Genomic DNA, 11,178 nt, shown 5'->3' on the forward strand with positions numbered 1-11,178 from the left:
GCATAACAAGATTAAGTAAAGCAGGTTTCATTTCAAAGAATTCTGCTGTAGTAGCAGGTGGAGCAATAGGTGTGCATAAGAAATCATTATTATTTGTGGTTGTGAAGTCACACAACTTAGTGTTTTCAGGGTTGGCCATTTTAGCAACAGTAAATAAAGCAAACTAGATAAAGTAAATGCAAGTAAACTAATTTTTTTGTGTTTTAGATATAGCAAACAAGATAGCAAATAAAGTAAAACTAGCAACTAATTTTTTGTATTTTGATTTAGTGCAGCAAACAAAGTAGAAAATAAAACTAAGCAAGACAAAAACAAAGTAAAGAGATTGAGAAGTGGAGACTCCCCTTGCAGCGTGTCTTGATCTCCCCGGCAACGGCGCCAGAAATTTGCTTGATGCGTGTGGTTGGCACGTCCGTTGGGAACCCCAAGAGGAAGGTGTGATGCGCACAGCGGCAAGTTTCCCTCAGTAAGAAACCAAGGTTTAATCGGACCAGTAGGAGTCAAGAAGCACGTTGAAGGTTGATGGCGGCGAGATGTAGTGCGGCGCAACACCAGTGATTCCGGCGCCAACGTGGAACCTGCACAACACAACCAAAGTACTTTGCCCCAACGAAACAGTGAGGTTGTCAATCCCACCGGCTTGCTGTAACAAAGAGTTAACCGTATTGTGTGGAAGATGATTGTTTGCAGAAAACAGTAGAACAAGTATTGCAGTAGATTGTATTTCAGTAAAGAGAATTGGACCGGGGTCCACAGTTCACTAGAGGTGTCTCTCCCATAAGACGAACAGCATGTTGGGTGAACAAATTACAGTTGGGCAATTGACAAATAAAGAGAGCATGACCATGCACATACATATCATGATGAGTATAGTGAGATTTAATTGGGCATTACGACAAAGTACATAGACCGTCATCCAACTGCATCTATGCCTAAAAGTCCACCTTCAGGTTATCATCCGAACCCCCTCCAGTATTAAGTTGCTAACAACAGACAATTGCATTAAGTATGGTGCGTAATGTAACTAGTGACTACATCCTTGAACATAGCACTAATGTTTTATCCCTAGTGGCAACAGCACAACACAACCTTAGAACTTTCATCACTTTGTCCTGGTGTCAATGCGAGCATGAACCCACTATCGAGCATAAGTACTCCCTCTTGGAGTTAATAGCAAAAACTTGGCCAGAGTATCTACTAGTAACGGAGAGCATGCAAGATCATAAACAACACATAGCATAACTTTGATAATCAACATAACAAGTATTCTCTATTCATCGGATCCCAACAAACGCAACATATAGAATTACAGATAGATGATCTTGATCATGTTAGGCAGCTCACAAGATCCGACAATGATAGCACAATGGGGAGAAGACAACCATCTAGCTACTGCTATGGACCCATAGTCCAGGGGTAGACTACTCACACATCACACCGGAGGCGACCATGGCGGCGTAGAGTCCTCCGGGAGATGATTCCCCTCTCCGGCAGGGTGCCGGAGGCGATCTCCTGGATCCCCCGAGATGGGATCGGCGGCGGCGGCGTCTCTGGAAGGTTTTCCGTATCGTGGTTCTCGGTACTGGGGGTTTCGTCACGGAGACTTTTTATAGGCGGAAGGGCAGGTCAAGAGGCGGCACGGGGGCCCCACACCACAGGGCCGCGCGGCCAAGGGGGGGGCCGCACCGCCCTAGGGTGTGGCCCCTCCGTGGCCCCTCTTCGTCTCTCCTTCGGACTTCTGGAAGCTTCGTGAGAAAATAGGCCCCTGGGCTTTGATTTCGTCCAATTCCGAGAATATTTCCTTACTAGGATTTCTGAAACCAAAAACAGCAGAAAAAGAATCGGCACTTCGCCATCTTGTTAATAGGTTAGTTCCAGAAAATGCACGAATATGACATAAAGTGTGCATAAAACATGTAGATAACATCAATAATGTGGCATGGAACATAAGAAATTATCGATACGTCGGAGACGTATCACACAACAATGCACAAAACTAAGATAAGGAGAGGTTGCTACAGTAGTAAACAACTTCCAAGACTCAAATATAAAATAAAGGTACTGTAGTAAAAACATGGGTTGTCTCCCATAAGCGCTTTTCTTTAACGCCTTTCAGCTAGGCGCAGAAAGTGTGTATCAAGTGTTATCAAGAGACGGTGCATCTACAGCGGGGTGTGGAGTTTTCTCAACCATGCATAGTATATTGGATACATAAGTTTCAGCGGCTCCCTTTTCATCAGTCTTGGGCTTGCTACTCTCATCAAACAAATTTTCAGGAACACGCCAAGCATAATTATTTTCTAGTGCCTCATGCATTGCTAGGAGCTTACATGGTATTGGTGCTTTAATCTCCCCACCATTATTAACATTATTAGTATACTTAATTCTATCCATATCCATCTTCTCAAGTGTTCTTTTAAAATCGGTGATCATGCCAAGCCTATCATGCTTACTAAAAACTTTTCTAGCTTCTTTAGCTATATCCGCAAATTCTCGCACTAAGACTTTTAGAACAAAATCTCTCTTCTCTCCCCTCTCCATATCAGAAGGTGTAAGAAACATGTGTTGTATCATGGGGTTGAGACTAATAAATCTAGCTTCCATCATGCGTACCAAACAAACAGAGGCATCTTCATAAGTAGGGACAGCTTTTGCAAGGGGTATATCTTTAAGATCTTCATGCATACTAACGTGGGTGAAAAATTCTTCTATATTATCTCTCCCAATTATAGACCCTTGTCCCACAGGTATATCTTTTATAGTAAAATTAAAAGGAAACATGTTGAAATAAGTGAATGCAAGTAACTAATTTTTTGTGTGTTTTTGATATAGCAAACAAGATAGCAAGTAAAGTAAAACTAGCAACTAATTTTTTTTGTGTTTTGATTTAATGCAGCAAACAAAGTAGTAAATAAAATAATGCAAGACAAAAACAAGGTAAAGAGATTGGGATGTGGAGACTCCCCTTGCAGCGTGTCTTGATCTCCCCGGCAACGGCGCCAGAAAATCTGCTTGACACGCGTTCAGCACGCGTCCGTTGGGAACCCCAAGAGGAAGGTGTGATGCGTACAGCGGCAAGTTTTCCCTCAGTAAGAAACCAAGGTTTATCGAACCAGTAGGAGCCAAGAAGCACGTTCAAGGTTGATGGCGGCGAGATGTAGTGCGGCGCAACACCAGGGATTCCGGCGCCAACGTGGAACCTGCACAACACAACCAAAGTACTTTGCCCCAACGAAACAGTGAGGTTGTCAATCTCACCTGCTTGCTGTAACAAAGGATTAGATGTATAGTGTGGATGATGATTGTTTGCAGAGAACAATAGAACAATTGCAGTAGATTGTATTTCAGATGTAAAGAATGGACCGGGGTCCACAGTTCACTAGTGGTGTCTCTCCCATAAGATAAATAGCATGTTGGGTGAACAAATTACAGTTGGGCAATTGACAAATAGAGAGGGCCATGCACATACATGATATGATGAGTATAGTGAGATTTAATTGGGCATTACGACAAAGTACATAGACCGCTATCCAGCATGCATCTATGCCTAAAAAGTCCACCTTCAGGTTATCATCCGAACCCCTTCCAGTATTAAGTTGCAAACAATAGACAATTGCATTAAGTATGGTGCGTAATGTAATCAATAACTACATCCTCGGACATAGCATCAATGTTTTATCCCTAGTGGCAACAGCACATCCATAATCTTAGAGGTTTCTCTCACTCCCCCAGATTCACGGAGACATGAACCCACTATCGAGCATAAATACTCCCTCTTGGAGTTAAGAGTAAAAACTTGGCCAGAGCCTCTACTAATAACGGAGAGCATGCAAGATCATAAACAACACATATGTATAAATTGATAATCAACATAACATAGTATTCTCTATTCATCGGATCCCAACAAACACAACGTATAGCATTACAGATAGATGATCTTGATCATGTTCGGCAGCTCACAAGATCCGACAATGAAGCACATAAGGAGAAGACAACCATCTAGCTACTGTTATGGACCCATAGTCCAGGGGTGAACTACTCACTCATCACTCCGGAGGCGACCATGGCGGTGTAGAGTCCTCCGGGAGATGAATCCCCTCTCCGGCAGGGTGCCGGAGGCGATCTCCTGAATCCCCCGAGATGGGATTGGCGGCGGCGGCGTCTCTGGAAGGTTTTCCGTATCGTGGCTCTCGGTACTGGGGGTTTCGCGACAAAGGCTATTTGTAGGCGGAAGGGCAGGTCAAGGGGCGTCACGAGGGGCCCACACACTAGGTCGGCGCGGCCAGGGCTTGGGCCACGCCGCCCTAGCGTGGCGCCGCCTCGTGGCCCCACTTATTTAGCTCTCCGGTCTTCTGGAAGCTTCGTGTAAAAATAGGCCCCTGGGCGTTGATTTCGTCCAATTCCGAGAATATTTTCTTACTAGGATTTCAGAAACCAAAAACAGCAGAAAACAGCAACTGGCTCTTCAGCATCTCGTTAATAGGTTAGTGCCGGAAAATGCATAAATATGACATAAAGTATGCATAAAACATGTAGATACCAACAATAATGTGGCATGGAACATAAGAAATTATCGATACGTCGGAGACGTATCAGCATCCCCAAGCTTAGTTCCTGCTCGTCCCGAGCAGGTAAATGATAACAAAGATAATTTCTGGAGTGACATGCCATCATAACCTTGATCATACTATTGTAAGCATATGTAATGAATGCAGCGATCCAAACAATGTAAATGACATGAGTAAACAAATGAATCATATAGCAAAGACTTTTCAAGAATAGTACTTTCAAGACAAGCATCAATAAGTCTTGCATAAAAGTTAACTCATAAAGCAATAATTCAAAGTAAAGGTATTGAAGCAACACAAAGGAAGATTAAGTTTCAGCGGTTGCTTTCAACTTGTAACATGTATATCTCATGGATAGTTGTCAACATAGAGTAATATAACAAGTGCAATATGAAAATATGTAGGAATCAATGCACAGTTCACACAAGTGTTTGCTTCTTGAGATGGAGAGAGATAGGTGAACTGACTCAACAATAAAAGTAAAAGAAAGGTCCTTCAAAGAGGAAAGCATCGATTGCTATATTTGTGCTAGAGCTTTGGTTTTGAAAACAAGAAACAATTTTGTCAACGGTAGTAATAAAGCATATGTGTTATGTAAATTATATCTTACAAGTTGCAAGCCTCATGCATAGTATACTAATAGTGCCCGCACCTTGTCCTAATTAGCTCGGATTACCTGGATTATCATCGCAATGCACATGTTTTAACCAAGTGTCACAAAGGGGTACCTCTATGCCGCCTGTACAAAGGTCTAAGGAGAAAGCTCGCATCGAATTTCTCGCTATTGATTATTCTCAACTTAGACATCCATACCGGGACAACATAGACAACAGATAATGGACTCCTCTTATATGCATAAGCATGTAGCAACAATTAATTTTCTCATATGAGATTGAGGATATTTGTCCAAAACTGAAACTTCCACCATGATTCATGGCTTTAGTTAGCGGCCCAATGTTCTTCTCTAACAATATGCAATGCTCTAACCATTTTGGTGGTAAATCTCCCTTACTTCAGACAAGACGAACATGCATAGCAACTCACATGATATTCAACAAAGAATAGTTGATGGCATCCCCAGGAACATGGTTATCGCACAACAAGCAACTTAATAAGAGATAAAGTGCATAAGTACATATTCAATACCACAATAGTTTTTAGGCTATTTGTCCCATGAGCTATATATTGTAAAGGTAAAGAATGGAAATTTAAAGGTAGCACTCAAGCAATTTACTTTGGAATGGCGGAGAAATACCATGTAGTAGGTAGGTATGGTGGACACAAATGGCATGGTGGTTGGCTCAAGGATTTTGGATGCATGAGAAGTATTCCCTCTCGATACAAGGTTTAGGCTAGCAAGGCTATTTGAAACAAACACAAGGATGAACCGGTGCAGCAAAACTCACATAAAAGACATATTGTAAACATTATAAGACTCTACACCGTCTTCCTTGTTGTTCAAACTCAATACTAGAAATTATCTAGACCTTAGAGAGACCAATTATGCAAACCAAATTTTAGCATCCTCTATGTATTTCTTCATTAATGGGTGCAAAGTATATGATGCAAGAGCTTAAACATGAGCACAACAATTGCCAAGTATCACATTATCCAAGACATTTTAGCAAATTACTACATGTATCATTTTCCAATTCCAACCATATAACAATTTAACGAAGAAGAAACTTCGCCATGAATACTATGAGTAAAGCCTAAGGACATATTTGTCCATATGCAACAGCGGAGCGTGTCTCTCTCCCACACAATGAATGTTAGGATCCATTTTATTAAAACAAAACAAAAACAAAAACAAAACGACGCTCCAAGCAAAGCACATAAGATGTGATGGAATAAAAATATAGTTTCAGGGGAGGAACCTGATAATATTGTCGATGAAGAAGGGGATGCCTTGGGCATCCCCAAGCTTAGACGCTTGAGTCTTCTTGATATATGCAGGGGTGAACCACCGGGGCATCTCCAAGCTTAGAGCTTTCACTCTCCTTGATCATGTTGTATCATCTCCCTCTCTTGATCCTTGAAAACTTCCTCCACACCAAACTCAAAACAACTCATTAGAGGGTTAGTGCACAATCAAAATTTACATGTTCAGAGGTGAAATAATCATTCTTAACACTTCTGGACGTTGCACAAAGCTACTGAAAGTTAATGGAATCGAAATATCCATCGAACATATCAAAACAGGCAATGCGAAATAAAAGGCAGAATCTGTCAAAACAGTATCAGTCAGAAGACGAATTTTATTGAGGCACCAGACTTGCTCAAATGAAAATGCTCAAAACTGAATGAAAGTTGCGTACATATCTGAGGATCACTCACTTAAATTGGCATAATTTTCTGAGTTACCTACAGAGAATTAGGCTCAGATTCGTGACAACAAAGAAATCTGTTTCTGCGCAGCAATCCAAATCTAGTATGAACCTTACTATCAACGACTTTACTTGGCACAACAATGCACAAAACTAAGATAAGGAGAGGTTGCTACAGTAGTAAACAACTTCCAAGACTCAAATATAAAATAAAGGTACTGTAGTAAAAACATGGGTTGTCTCCCATAAGCGCTTTTCTTTAACGCCTTTCAGCTAGGCGCAGAAAGTGTGTATCAAGTGTTATCAAGAGACGGTGCATCTACAACGGGTTGTGGAGTTTTCTCAACCATCCATAGTATATTGGATACATAAGTTTCAGAGGCTCCCTTTTCATCAGTCTTGGGGTTGCTACTCTCATCAAACAAATTTTCAGGAACAAGCCAAGCATAATTATTTTCTAGTGCCTCATGCATTGCTAGGAGCTTACATGGTATTGGTGCTTTAATCTCCCCACCATTATTAACATTATTAGTATACTTAATTCTATCCATATCCATCTTCTCAAGTGTTCTTTTAAAATCGGTGATCATGCCAAGCCTATCATGCTTACTAAAAACTTTTCTAGCTTCTTTAGCTATATCCGCAAATTCTCGCACTAAGACTTTTAGAACAAAATCTCTCTTCTCTCCCCTCTCCATATCAGAAAGTGTAAGAAACATGTGTTGTATCATGGGGTTGAGACTAATAAATCTAGCTTCCATCATGCGTACCAAACAAACAGAGGCATCTTCATAAGTAGGGACAGCTTTTGCAAGGGGTATATCTTTAAGATCTTCATGCATACTAACGTGGGTGAAAAATTCTTCTATATTATCTCTCCCAATTATAGACCCTTGTCCCACAGGTATATCTTTTATAGTAAAATTAAAAGGAAACATGTTGAAATAAGTGAATGCAAGTAACTAATTTTTTGTGTGTTTTTGATATAGCAAACAAGATAGCAAGTAAAGTAAAACTAGCAACTAATTTTTTTTGTGTTTTGATTTAATGCAGCAAACAAAGTAGTAAATAAAATAATGCAAGATAAAAACAAAGTAAAGAGATTGGGATGTGGAGACTCCCCTTGCAGCGTGTCTTGATCTCCCCGGCAACGGCGCCAGAAAATCTGCTTGACACGCGTTCAGCACGCGTCCGTTGGGAACCCCAAGAGGAAGGTGTGATGCGTACAGCGGCAAGTTTTCCCTCAGTAAGAAACCAAGTTTTATCGAACCAGTAGGAGCCAAGAAGCACGTTGAAGGTTGATGGCGGCGAGATGTAGTGCGGCGCAACACCAGGGATTCCGGCGCCAACGTGGAACCTGCACAACACAACCAAAGTACTTTGCCCCAATGAAACAGTGAGGTTGTCAATCTCACCTACTTGCTGTAACAAAGGATTAGATGTATAGTGTGGATGATGATTGTTTGCAGAGAACAGTAGAACAATTGCAGTAGATTGTATTTCAGATGTAAAGAATGGACCGGGGTCCACAGTTCACTAGTGGTGTCTCTCCCATAAGATAAATAGCATGTTGGGTTAACAAATTACAGTTGGGCAATTGACAAATAGAGAGGGCCATGCACATACATGATATGATGAGTATAGTGAGATTTAATTGGGCATTACGACAAAGTACATAGACCGCTATCCAGCATGCATCTATGCCTAAAAAGTCCACCTTCAGGTTATCATCCGAACCCCTTCCAGTATTAAGTTGCAAACAACAGACAATTGCATTAAGTATGGTGCGTAATGTAATCAATAACTACATCCTCAGACATAGCATCAATGTTTTATCCCTAGTGGCAACAGCACATCCATAATCTTAGAGGTTTCTCTCACTCCCCCAGATTCACGGAGACATGAACCCACTATCGAGCATAAATACTCCCTCTTGGAGTTAAGAGTAAAAACTTGGCCAGAGCCTCTACTAATAACGGAGAGCATGCAAGATCATAAACAACACATATGTATAAATTGATAATCAACATAACATAGTATTCTCTATTCATCGGATCCCAACAAACACAACGTATAGCATTACAGATAGATGATCTTGATCATGTTCGGCAGCTCACAAGATCCGACAATGAAGCACAGAAGGAGAAGACAACCATCTAGCTATTGTTATGGACCCATATTCCAGGGGTGAACTACTCACTCATCACTCCGGAGGCGACCATGGCGGTGTAGAGTCCTCCGGGAGATGAATCCCCTCTCCGGCAGGGTGCCGGAGGCGATCTCCTGAATCCCCCGAGATGGGATTGGCGGCGGCGGCGTCTCTGGAAGGTTTTCCGTATCGTGGCTCTCGGTACTGGGGGTTTCACGATGAAGGCTATTTGTAGGTGGAAGGGCAGGTCAAGGGGCGTCACGAGGGGCCCACACACACTAGGTCGGCGTGGCCAGGGCTTGGGCCACGCCACCCTAGCGTGGCGCCGCCTCGTGGCCCCACTTCGTTAGCTCTCCGGTCTTCTGGAAGCTTCGTGTAAAAATAGGCCCCTGGGCGTTGATTTCGTCCAATTCCGAGAATATTTCCTTACTAGGATTTCTGAAACCAAAAATAGCAGAAAACAGCAACTGGCTCTTCGGCATCTCGTTAATAGGTTAGTGCCGGAAAATGCATAAATATGACATAAAGTATGCATAAAACATGTAGATATCATCAATAATGTGGCATGGAACATAAGAAATTATCGATACGTCGGAGACGTATCAGTTAGCATCCGCACCCCTTCTAGTATTAAGTTGCAAACAACAGACAATTGCATTAAGTATGGTGCGTAATGTAATCAACACAAATATCCTTAGACAAAGCATTGATGTTTTATCCCTAGTGGCAACAACACATCCACAACTTTAGAACTTTCTCACATCGTCCTGCATTCAATGGAGGCATGAACCCACTATTGAGCATAAATACTCCCTCTTGGAGTCACAAGTATCAACTTGGCCAGAGCCTCTACTAGCAACGGAGAGCATGCAAGAGCATAAACAACACATATATGATAGATTGATAATCAACTTGACATAGTATTCCATATTCATCGGATCCCAACAAACACAACATGTAGCATTACAAATAGACGATCTTGATCATGATAGGCAGCTCACAAGATCTAACATGATAGCACAATGAGGAGAAGACAACCATCTAGCTACTGCTATGGACCCATAGTCCAAGGATGAACTACTCACACATCAGTTCGGAGGCGATCATGGTGATGTAGAGTCCTCCGGGTGATGATCCCCCTCTCCGGCAGGGTGCCGGAGGCGATCTCCTGAATCCCCCGAGATGGGATTGGCAGCGGCGGCGTCTCTGGAACTTTTTTCGTATCGTGGCTCTCGGTAATAGGGTTTTCGCGACGGAGAGTATAAGTAGGCCGAAGGGCAGAGTCGGAGGAGGCACGGGGGCCCCACACCATAGGGCGGCGCGGGCCCCCCTTGGCCGCGCCGCCTTGTGGTGTCGGCGCCTCGTGGCCCCACTTCGTATCCTCTCCGGTCTTCTGGAAGCTCCGTGGAAAAATAAGACCCTGGGCGTTCGTTTCGTCCAATTCTGAGAATATTTCCTATGTAGGATTTCTGAAAACAAAAACAGCACAAAACAGGAACTGGCGCTTCGGCATCTTGTTAATAGGTTAGTGCCGGAAAATGCGTATAAATGATATAAAGTGTGTATAAAACATGTGAGTATTGTCATAAAACTAGCATGGAACATAAGAAATTATAGATACGTTTGAGACGTATCAATATATAGGAAGCCACTTTCCAAGTTTGGAAAATGATCCGGTGAATTTATGGAAAGTGGTTTCTAGAATTATCCAGAATAAATCACTATGGAAGGTGGAGTCCTGGTTGGACTCCACCAACCCTAACTTTCCCACAGAGAGGGAGGGTGGAGTCCATGGTGGAATCCACCTCCTTGGCCAGCCAAGCAAGGGGGGAAAGGGGAGAGTCCAACCCAACTAGGTTTCGTCCATATGGCAGTTTTTGAATTGGGGTCTTATTCGAAGACTTGGGCAACCCTAGATGTGTTCCACCTATATATACATGAGGAGAGGGAGGGGGACGGTTAGACCAAGCGATGAGTTGGCCGCACCACCCCTGCCCCCTTGAGGCCGGCGCCCATAGCCCCCTCTCCCCAAACCCTAGTGCCCCTCCTCCGCATACTACTCCCGCAGCGCATAGGCGAAGCCCTGCCGGAGTTCTCCACCACCACCGCCACCACGCCGTCGTGCTGCCGGGAT

This window comes from Lolium perenne, chromosome 7, assembly GCF_019359855.2.
Source record: "Lolium perenne isolate Kyuss_39 chromosome 7, Kyuss_2.0, whole genome shotgun sequence".
NCBI lineage: Eukaryota > Viridiplantae > Streptophyta > Magnoliopsida > Poales > Poaceae > Lolium > Lolium perenne.